The following is a 12,938-nucleotide window of genomic DNA, read 5'->3' on the forward strand; positions in this document are numbered from 1 at the left end:
GCATACACATACACACATATGCTTCTTCTAAGTTTAGTCTCGAACGATTAAGACTTAATTACTCAAATGATTAATGACCTAATCACCGAAAGAAACTTCGAGAAAAATTATAAAATTATAAAATCAGATATTTTTTATGAAAGCAAAAGCATAAACTTTTTTTGTGACGTTAAAAATTCCCTTATATTTAGAAGTGACCGGTTGTGCCAGGACACTGTAGTGACAGTTAAACTAAACAGATTTTGAGACAGTAGGGTTCAAGCGAAAAAGATCAAGTATGTTTTTTTGAACAAGTTTATATTATTGCATCGAGTCAGCGCCCTACATTAACACTAGTCGTAATGGTGACTTATTAATTACAATAAGGAAAGTGATCGTTCATAGTTCAGATTAATTCTTTTGTTTAAAAAAATATGTTTTGTTATATATTGTTATATTACATTCATAAGACTTGTGATTGTTTAAATAATTATGTTGTGTTATGTTACATATTTCTGACAATAAAAGCCGTTAAAACCATTTTGGTGTTTACATTTTTAACCTATGTTTAAGCCGTCACAACCGTCCTTTAAACGATTGTGATACGCGCCATTTCTCTTGAATGATTAGATTTTATGACTAATGTTTCATCATATTTAAGGGCAGTATTTCAGTGTTTTCACGTAGACAAATTTTCAACCTACCATTTAATTTACTTGTCTCCCAGCTAATTAGTAAATCAATAAAATTATTGCTGATCAAAAAAGTAGCCCGACCGTACCCAGTCTCCTCTGTACATAAAAGTTCATAAATCTGAAGAAATATAATAAGTATTTAACAAATTATATCGTACAAATTATGTTTTGAAAAAACAAATTGTGACAATAGAATTTTTAAATTTTGAAAAGGCCCATTATACCAAAATAATAAATTTTTATACAACATTAAAAAAAACAAATTTTTAGCAACTAATCGCGAAGAAACGGCTCGGTCAATTTTTTACGAAAGTAAAGCATGATTTACAATTGATATCTTTCCAATCTTTTTTTAAGTTTTTAAAATCGGTTCTAAATTTTTGGTGAATACGTGGACGAATAATTTTACACTATTCTGTTAACTATGAAGAAACAACTCGCACTATCTTTTATTTATTTATTTTTATTTATTCATGACCAAGCCGTAATCAATAATAATAGTGCTCTTGTAAGCCGTAATTAATAATAGTATTTCAGGCTCTTGTCTTGTCAAGTTTTATCGTCGCAATAAAATAATTAACGCAATTTTAGTTATCAAGTTTCGCCAAATTGCTTTGCCATTTTTGAAATCTGTGCAGCCACATTTGAGAAAACGTTGAAGAAGGGTCAAAAACAGGCTTACAAACACATACATAATTTTTAAATCATGATGTCCATTTACTCACAAATACCTGAAACTTTGAGAAAACAAAATTAGCAAATCGGATTTTCCGACAAAAATACAAATTGTGTCTTCGGGAAGTTAATAGATTTTAATAATATAATAAAAATATGTATAATATAATATTTGTTCCAGAGAAACGCAGTGACAAAACAAACGTTTTATTGCATTAAAAAAATCTATGGAAACATTTAGAGTTAAAAATTCCAACATATGTACATATTTATTCAAATGATGAATATTTCATAATCATAAATAATCATGAATAATTAGTTAATTGTTGATTACAAAATTAGATTTTAAATTTTAAAATAAATTTCATTAGCATTTTGAATTAGCCGATAAAATTATGTTTATTATCACGAATAGAAATAATTTTATGAAAATAACCTTGAAAATTAAATATCGATCTAATTAATGGATCGAGGCAGGATTACTAGTCCTGAGTTATTTGAATGACAATTTATTCTTCGGATATTGTCGGCCCCCCACAAATTGCTTCGCGTTATTAACTTTCCGAATAATAAATTTATTTCTTGCCAAAAAATCCGACTTGCTAATTTTATGTTTTTTTCTAAATTATTCTGAATCGTTTTAGAACAAAATAAATAATAAAAGTGATGAATGGCATCTTGCTTTAAGACAAATTGCTGGAACTTCCCGTACCGTAATGAAATATTCTAAGAATAATAAATGTTTTCTAATAGATTCTTATAAATACTGTAACTTATAGATGTTTACAGAAAAGTAAATAAACAAAACTTAATCAAAGGATTTTGAAATGAAGGACATTGTCTAATATTTATAAGAATTATATAAATTGAATTACAAAGTTAAAATTATTTATTTGAAGTATATTAGTGAGCTTTAGTCTTTAGCTTTAAAATAACATCAAATTCGATTTATTTTAAAAATTAAAAAAAAAAAATTAAATTTTAAATTTTTAATTTTTTGGAATTTACATTCCCAAAAGGTTTCGTCGACACAAGCAGAATCATTTTTGAATTATTCAAATCAGATTCTTAGGTTTCTCAAAAACTGCTATTTTTGCACATTTAGCTCCGTATATGCGAAACGGTTGGACCTGTTTCTGCCAAAAACTAATCACCACTTCCTCCCGTCATTACGAATTGAATATTTTTTGGATCATTCAAATCGAATGCTCCGTTCTCTCAAAAACTCGATTTCTATTTTCTGCACTCATTTCTCCGTGTTTCAGAAACGGCTGGACCTGCGTTTGCCAAAACCTAATTAGTGCGACTCCCTATCAATAGGAATCGAATGTTTTTTGAACCATTCAAATCGGTTGATCCGTGCGCCCGAAAACGTGGACGAATAAATTCAGACATACAAAACACACACACATACACCTCCTTTTTTCTGAGGTATTCCAAAATGTTCAGAAACCTTCAAAACGTGAAGAAATAGAGAAATTTTCAATTTCGATTTTTGGCCGATTACAATAATTACTTACCCTACGGGAAGTTAATAAATGAGAGTGTATGTATGAGAGCCAAAAATGAGCTTCGTTTCCCATAAAAACGACTGGGCTGTAAAAAAAAATTAAAAAGCCATAAGGACGATCGGGCAAGCTGTTTCTTTGTAAATAGCAGAAAATTGAAAAACTTTTCGTCCATATTCTAGCGTACCATTCTGAATCGATTTTAAAAATTCAAAAACTGTTTGCAGAGGTTTCTGAACATTTTGGCGTAAATTATTTTAGAAAAAAATGGATGTATGTGTGCAGTAAAAAGTGAGGATGAGAATTTTTTTTTAAATTTAAAAAAAAACTATTTTTTTAATTATTTTTTATTAGTATTGAAAATGATTTGGTTTCAATATAAAAAAACAAAGTTTAAAATTTCAGAAATATTTTTTTTTTTTTTTATTATTTTATTGGCTTTATAAACTGGTACATTAGCCATATACTAAATTACATAATATCTACACTATCTCTTACATATATATCATTGTTTTATGTATATTGCATTCATAATTTTATATTATTTGATTTGATGTAAATATAAAGAGCTCCATATAATCTTGTATTGTTCAGAAATATTAAAGCTTACTTATATACTTAAAATAAATAATTTTAATTTTGCAATTCAGTCGATATAATATTTAGAAAAATGAAATAAGGTTCTCAAATAAATGATCAAATGTGAGATGAGATCCTTCATTCTAAATCGGCTTGATTAGGTTTTGTTTATTTACTTTTCCCGTAAACATAATAAACGTCGTCGTCTAATTTATAAACTCTTATATTATATATATATATATATATTGTAGTGGTATTCACCCTTTACAATAGTTATAAATAATATTGTAAATCGATGTAATAGTCAATATGAATAACGCATTTTGTATGACTCAACCTTGCGACATTGTACGCAACAAAGTATAGAGATAAGCAACATTGTAAGCATGCACGTGTACCGATCTGTAACCGCAACTACGCCTAAAGTAAACAAGTGAGTCATTTCTAACGGTAAAACAAGCGAACCTTCTAGAAGGATGATTACGTCACCATCAGAGATTATAAAAAGTCGGAAGACAGGAGAATATGTGTTCATTCTCAGTTCAGTTGCCAAATAGTTCACATCACTCTTATCTTAAAATATCAATTGTGTATTAAGTGTAACCAAGTAATGAATTAAATAAATATTAATAAATGTCTTCAGATGTTTAATTAAATATTCCACAGTGAAGCTTAGCAGCAGAAGAACCTAAATTTTAATTGTTGACATCGTTGGTGTGAGGCAACATAATTGTTGGCAACGGATCCACAACATAAATTGTTGTTAGCCCAGGGGTGCACAACAATATATATATATATATATATATATATATATATATATACAAATAATGAATGCTACAGTATCTAAAATAATATGTTTGTAAGCATTTAAAACACTTGTTATTAATCATTAATCAATTTTTGTTGATTATTAATTGTTTTCCTTACTCTAATGTGAAGGCACAATTGAGCCGCTCAGTGCACACATCGACTAACTCCACTTTTTTAAAAAACTGAGATATTAGTGGGAAAGAACTTGGTATAATCATAACTTTTTATGATTATAATAATTTTCCAAAAGAATAAAAATTGCCACTGTGAAACGAAAATTATTTTTGACCACTGAATCCATAAGTCATTTATTTCAGAAGACATTTTGATTAACTCCATTCTGTAGTGTATATGTTCTGGTTGGGTTGGATTTCGGGTTTCAAATTCATGAATTACGAATAAGAACACAGAACTGCAGGGTGTTGTGGGTCTCGAAAAAAATTCATCTAGTTTTATAAAAGACATCGAAGACGTTACAAACTTTGAAAAAATAACATACTAAAATTCGTGTACCCGGCAAAACAAGAATATTAAAACTGCCTGAAATTTATTGAAACTTGTTCAAAGTACGGAAATAAGAGCTAACTTAATGAAAAATAAATTTCTGGTCGGTGAAAATAGTTATTAATCTATTAACTCAAGATTTTGTTATTATTGAGTCACGTGCGAAAAAAAATCGAGACATAATTTTACCAGATAGTTGATACAATATAATAAAAACATTTAAAAAAAAAGCGCCATTGTAGCTAAGCCGAATGCTTTACTAAGATTTTTTATCTATTTTTTATTTATTTGGAACAATAAATCAATAACAGAAAAGTAACCATCACAGGGTGTCCAGAAAATTGGCCTAAAATGCGCTGAATTTAGAATAGAAAGGTCCAAACCCAACGATATACAATTTAAGTGTGACTGCAATGAAGATCCGATTTTTAAAAAAAAGTTTAAAGTTTAAAAAAAGTTGAAAACTTGTTTAACTCCACAAGTCATATCAAAACTTTAACTTTAATGATAATTATTTTCTCACTATCAATAGTTATAAATCTTATATACCGTTACATGTAAGCTATATATGTATTTATACGTTCTAAAATATATTTTTCAATTTATATTATAACAGGAATTTTTAAAAGCAATATACATTACTTTATCGCTTTTCTACACTTTCTGACTTTCGGAGTTAGTCGATGTGTGCACTGAACGGCTCAATTATTAATTCGTTTCCTTACTCTAATGTGAAGGCACAATGCCATGCACCACTAGTTCTAATGTTAGTCTCAAACGATTAGAATGACTTGAAACGTCGAGAAAACACAAAATTAGCAGGTCGGATTTTCTGACAAAATCAAACTTTTCCTTCGGAATATTAAAAAAATTCATAGTAATATAATGTCTTAGGTACCTTGGAAACCTAGTTATAATTGTTTGATTTTATAGTTATGTTCAATTAGTTAAATTTATTATTCTGACAAAACAAAAAAATGCTCAATATGTTATTTATGAATCAGATTGAAAAATTTACGCCCGCCATTTATGCTTCAACATTTTCCTGAATGTAAATATCAATCCACAATAATAACAATAATTAATGAAAATTATGTGTGAGACAAATGGCAAATGAAATCAAAATTTAGTAATTTACGATTTATTAATAGAATTACGAAATTGACTAAAAGAGATCTTGCAGGAGCTTGTTCTAATCTTATATTTGTATTAAATATTAATACTATGTTTATACCAATCATAACGAGTTTTTTTTTTCAAAATCACCATTTAATCAAGGTTATTTATAAATAAATCAAAAAATATTTTACGAAATGTTTATTAAATTATGACTTATGTTAGATAACAAAGTTAGAAATCAAACTAAATTAAAGAAAAATGTAATCTTTGCTAAACCATAATTAATACTATCAATCAAATTTTGGTAACAAAAAATGTGATTTTACGAAGTGGCACCTAGTACCGGACATTTCAAAATAACCAGCATTGAACACATATGTAGCCATCTCCACACTCTAGAATGTCTGCACATTTGTGTTTGACGAATATTCTTAGATATTGCAAAAAAACATCACAAAAACGTCGAGAAAATCTTAGATATTGCAAAAAAAATCACTAATTATCCGCCTTTTTAGCTGGGCCACACCGATGCTTTCAGGTGGACCATTCATAATAATTTTCTACCATTTTACGGATAACAATCAAGTACTACTTTTATTTTTGAATGCCACTAACAGATAAATGCATAAATACACTAGAGTTACTTCCATTGATATTTAGGTGACGCCGTGATTTTGCGCCTAAAACAGCAAAGGGTTGCTCTCGCCGTGGCCGTGTGCGTCACAGGTGAGTCTTGGGGCGGGATCCTGCACCTGTGTGCACCCCGCGCCTCTTTCACTTGTATTTTGAAATAAAAAGTTTTATACTCGCTTAAATAATACGGGTTAAATAGAGTGTCCGGCTATAAGTGCCATCCGGCGTTACGGGACTTCCCCCTAATGTACAATGTTCTATATTAATTAATGTCTAAAGTCTCTAAAGAAATAAATGAGTGTACTTAAAAAATTAAAATTGTTGAACAAATTTGTTTTTAAAATTTCGATAAAATTAAATGAAACTGGCACAACTGTACACATCCTAAGCATAAAACAATAGGTATAAACACCAAAATGGTTTATAACGACTTTTACTGTCATCAATAATAATAATAAATGTCATAACACAACATAAACATACAAGGCTTATTAATAAAATATAATAATATATTATATAACAAAACATAATTTTTTAAACAAAGTTAACAATTTTTTTTCTTGTATTGAATTTTTCTTCCCCTTTCTCTTTCGTATTTTGTCTTACAATTAAGTTAGAGTTTTCTTTAATTGTTTAATCATCTCCCGAAAAGGACAAGACCGACAACCACATGTCACAACCGTGCCCAATGCACACTTTTGATCTACGCAAAAACTAATAGCTGGTAATTAACTACTAATTCAAAAATAACCAAAGTGATCAATATGTACACAGTTATTAAAAAAATCAAACAAAGCAACTTTTTGACACTTTAAAAGCAACGCGGTCTACAGATCATGTCAATGTAAGGCACAGACTGAAAGCAATAATGGGAACTTATTCGATCAATCATTCTTCATCTTTCTCGCTTTGGATTCTATGTCATAATCTGTATAGTTTTGCTTTTATGTTGATTGTCACTAAGGTATCCTGGCACAATCGTACCCAGTTTCCCCTACTTAAGAACTAAATTAGTCAAAGACAAATTGAAGCAAATTCTGTCACTCAAGAGGAATTTAATTTTTTTTATTAACTTGTAGGTATAGTACTTGTACTATAACAGTAGTTATAGTAATGGGGCCAAAAATCAAAAATGAAAATTTTTGCATTTCTCGACGTTTTGAAGGTTTCCGAACATTTTGGCATACCTCAGAAAAAACTGATGTGTGTGTGTGTTTTGTGATCAACCGATTTGAATGGTTCAAAAAACATTCGATTCCTATTGATAGGGAGATGTGCTGATTAGTTTTTGGCAAAGGCAGGTCCAGCAGTTACGGAGATAAAGAGCAAAGAGTGCAGAAAATAGAAATCGAGTTTTTGAGAGAACGGAGCATCCGATTTGAATGATCTAAAAAACATTCAATTAGTAATGATTGGGAGAAGTGGTTATTAGTTTTTGGCAAAGGCAGGCCCAGCCATTTCGAAGATACAGAGCTAAATGTGCAAAAAATGGCAGTTTTTGAGGGAACTAAGCATTCGATTTAAATGATTCAAAGAACTTTCTGCTTGTTATAACAATTTTAACAAAATAATTGGTTTTGGAAAAAAAATTTTGTTTCGAATTTTTTTTTGTCGAAAATAATTTAGATTTTATTTTTAATTCTGATTAAAGTCTAATATACTTTAAACAAATAATTTTAACTTTGCAATTCAGTTTATATAATTCTTATAAATATTAGACAATGTTACAATATTTATAATAATCTATTTGAAAGCGTGTGTATGGCATCGTGCCTTAAGGCAAATTGCTGGAACTTCCCGTACCGTAACGAAATGTTTTAAGAATATTAAGTATTTTCAAATAGATTATTATAAATAAATACTGTAACATTGTGTAATATTTATGAGAATTATATAAACTGAATTGCAGGAATTATTTGTTTAAAGTATATTAGAACTTAAGTCAAAATTACAATTAAAATCAAAATTATTTTTTATATACAAAAAAAAAATTGAAAAAAAAATTGAAACAATTTTTTTTCCAAAATCAATTATTTTGTTAAAACAAGCAGAAAGCTCTTTGAATCATTCAAATCGGACGCTTAGTTATCTCAAAAACTGCAATTTTTTGCACATTTAGCTCTGTATCTCCGAAACCGCTGAACCTGCCCTTGCCACTTCTTCTCCTAACGATTGCGAATTGAATGCTTTTCGGATCATTCAAATCGGATGCTCAAATCTCTCAAAAACTCGATTTCTATTTTCTGCACTCTTTGCTCCGTATCTCCGAAACGGCTGAACCTGCCTAGGCCACAAACTAATCAGCACATCTCCCTATCAATAGAAATCGAATGTTTTTTGAACCATTCAAATCGGTTGATTCGTGCGCCCAAAAACGTGGACAAAAATTGTATCCATACATACATACACACACATTCCTTTTTTTCTTAGGTGTGCCAAAATGTTCAGAAATCTTCAACTTCACTTCAATAAGTGATTCTACTATTCTGTTCATATAAGGTTGTGGTAGTTCTAAGGTTCCTCCATATTATCTTCGGGCAGCTTCTACTTCGTGTTCTGAAAATGTATTTTAAATAAGTGTGCACGTCAATTATTCCAAACTATAAGATTTTTTCATTAAACCACTTCTCCTATAATATTTTTCACCAATCAGCATGATTCCCAATCGATATCTTTTGAACTGTTTTTATGTTTTCTCGACGTTTCAAGCCATTCTGAATCAAATGAGACCATATTTGGAAGAAGTATGTGTGTGTGTGTAAACAGATTTTTTGCCGTAAATCGATGTTTTCTCCAAAACGGCTGAACCGATTTACAAAATTTAAAAGCCATTTGATTCATCTCGAAGAGGTCTAACGTTTCTCAGTTTTATGCGACGATTGGCCAAGCCGTTTTTCTGTAAATCGCAGAAAAGTGAAAATTTTTCGTCAACGTTTAAGCCCGCAATTTTGAATCGATTTTGAAAATTCAAAAACTGTTCGAAAGATATTGGTTGGGAATCGACCTGATTAGTTTTTGGTAGAGATCGACCGAGCCGTTTTCTTGTAATAAAGCGTTAAAACAAAATTTTTTCGACGACGACGGTAGATACTTTAGTCTGATAGATCATACTAAAATATTACGGTCCTACGACAAGTCGTTTAATTTTGAAAATTCGTCAAAGTTTGCAAAAATTAGTATCGTTTTTTTGGCGTTTGTCAGAATTAGAACTTTCATCGACGTTTGCTCAAAAACGTCTGAACCGATTTCGAAAATTTAGAAGCCAATCGATGTATTTTGATGTGGATTATCTTTTCTCAGTTTTGTGCAGCGATCGGCCGAGCCGTTTATTTGTAATTTGGAAAAAAGTGTTAAACTTCTCGTCCACATTTGAACTCATACTACCGAACCGATTTTAAAAAATCAAAAACTGTTCGAAAGATATTAGTTGGGAATGATAGTCTGTTTTAGGTGAAAATCTACCAATCCGTTTTCTTGTAACTAACTGTTGAAAAAAAAGTTAAGTCAATTTATATGGAACTTTCTTGGCAATATATATCATGGTATCAAGTTTGAGAAAATAGTTTTTTTGACGTTCGTGAAAATTAAAATTAGAGGATTTACTTGCTATAATGATAGAGTATTCGGTCTTAATGAACATACTGAACCATTAAAGTTTCACGGAAACTGGTTCGATTATAAAAATCATCAATTTTTGAAAAATTTGCTTCTAGAAAATATTCCGAGTTAACGTGATCGTTCGTTTTCAATTATGTGTAATAAGTCCACTCGGAATACTTTTAATCACTCATAAATTAATTCATTTTTCATTGATTAAGTCGAGACATATCAAGATATATATATTACACAACTTGCCTCAAGGCTAAATACCAATACCAACTTAGTTTAGAAAACGTCGACAAAATGTCAAATTTTTTGCTCACACACACACATTTTTGATGTGAACTCGAAACAAAACAGACAAAATCAGCAAATCGGATATTCTGGAAGAAACAAATTTCTCCTTCGGTGAGTTAATAATGATATGATATTCAAAATAAAGCTTTATATAAAATCATTAAGCTATTGAAATATACAATATTTTTATGTTGATTGAAGTATTAATCAATTCGAATAAATAGAGAGAATTATAAGATATTTCAGATTATTAAGCAACTAACTGTGGTCTAGCAAACTTTAACAACGTTATATTAATTATTTTCAAATCAAAGCTCAAAATAAGCAAAAATTTATGAAAAAGGTAAATAGTTAATATATTTAGATTACACCCGCACACACACGTACATTACATGTTATATGTTTATTTATTTACATACAGTTAATGATCTAATTTCAAATGAGTCCATTACAAAAATGCTTGCGAAGTAAAACTAAATAAAATAAGATCAAAACAATGTCGTAACTATAACACTATAAAACACATGACACTTTCTGCTGTACCCTTAGTGTTGCCTAAAAACGTATTTCATCTAAAGAAATTGAAATTTGAGTTAAATGTTAAAATGTCGTGGCTAAAATATTGTACTATATTTTTATTGATCGCGCGCGTTCGATCGCAAGAAGCGATTATAGAAATAAATACGAAACAAGCCGCTTACCATGTCAGCGAAAACTATGTCAGTTTTTCTGTCGACGCCGAGGATATTTTTGGAAATAATTTCAGGTAAAAAGAGTATTGAGATAACATTACTAACCCAAATCAATGCCATTTTTAGTTGTAATACGTATTTCTGTTTTGATGATAAATTTTATTCGCACCATTTATCATTTTTGATACCAAAACTTAATTTAGACATAATTTAGTACATTAATAACCCAGAACCACTGGGTTTTACTTTTAAAATTCCTTGTTATTTATCAATCTAATTACTCAATGTCTTTCTATATAGACATACGAGTATTGTAATTTATAAGAAAATTAAAAAAAATATCATTTTTAGTTTGCGAATGGGTTCTAGTATTAGTACTTGAGGCTAATGTAACTTTACAAGTTTTAGAGAATTAGTTTTTGGCTAAACTTCCAGTTCAACCTTATTTTTAACTTCCCGTAGGGTAGTTATAGTAATGGGCCGAAAATCTAAAATGAACATTTTTGCGTATCTTCACATTTTGAAGGTTTCTGAACATTTTGGCATACCTCAGAAAAAATTGATGTGTGTGTGTTTTGTATGTCCGCATTTTTTCGTCCACGTTTTCGGGCGCACGGATCAACCGATTTGAATGGTTCAAAAAAACATTCGATTTCTATTGATAGCGAGAAGAAGTGATTAGTTTTTGACAAAGGCAGGTCCAGCCATTTCGAAGATACAGAGCTAAATGTGCAAAAAATGGCAGTTTTTGAGAGAACTAAGCGTCCGATTTACGGATTCAAAAAACTTTCTGTTTGTTTTTACAAAATAATTGCTTTTGTTTCAATTTTTTTTTTCAAAAAAAAATTATTTTTATATCGAAAATTGTTCAGATTTTATTTTCAATTCTGACTAAAGTTGTAATATACTTAAAACAATTATTTCGACTTTGTAATTCAGTTTATATAATTCTTATAAATATTAGACCATGTTAGAATATTACATTACATCAGATTCTATTTGAAAACATTTAATATTCCTCGAACATTTCGTTACGGTATGAGAAGTTCCAGCAATTTGCCTTAAGGCACGATGCCATACACCATTAGTTATTATTATAGATAATATATGTTGATGACGTCTATTTGTGCTTGAATAATAATCACACTGTTAACACGCTATTCTATTTTAACACTTTTAACAAGCATTTGCAGTTTACTTGTATGCGATTTCTATTAGTTAGAAGAGAAAGAATCATCAGAAATAACAATATTATCCTTACTGATTGCTATCAAAAACCAACTTGATCAGTGCGATATTTTAATTCCTTTTCCCTCTCAGCCCATTAAAATTTCGGTTATTCTATTAACACTAATCATGCCACACTTTTCGTATCCGACCTCATTTTGTGTATATAAAATATGAAAGTTAGACTGAACATAAATCTGAAAATACTATATATTATATTTAAACATATTTTCTATCATTAACGTAATAAATACAAATTTTTAACTCATTGCAATCGCATTTGTTACATCGTCCAATGTACATATACCGCACGCATATTTCTTGCATTTAGACTATTTTGGTGGTTTTATGTTTTCTACAGTATTCAATTTGACACCTCCTATGGAAATTCGTATCAAACTTTTTCGTATTTGTTCTTTTCTTTGGTTGTTCACGGGTTTCTCAAAAATCGGCGCCTAGTTCTATTGCTTCAGCAAAAAGCAATTCAGTACAAATTTGAGATGTTTAGCTTTGATTGTACAAATTCAAAACATTTATACTAGCTAAAACAAGGATATTGAAAAAAGAAATTAAAGAGACGACCCACAATACTTAGATTCTGCAGCAATTTTATGCTTATT

The sequence above is a fragment of the Ctenocephalides felis genome, unplaced genomic scaffold (assembly GCF_003426905.1).
Source record: "Ctenocephalides felis isolate EL2017-DRISC unplaced genomic scaffold, ASM342690v1 CF-g0.4_SCAFFOLD_01886, whole genome shotgun sequence".
NCBI classification, from domain to species: domain Eukaryota; kingdom Metazoa; phylum Arthropoda; class Insecta; order Siphonaptera; family Pulicidae; genus Ctenocephalides; species Ctenocephalides felis.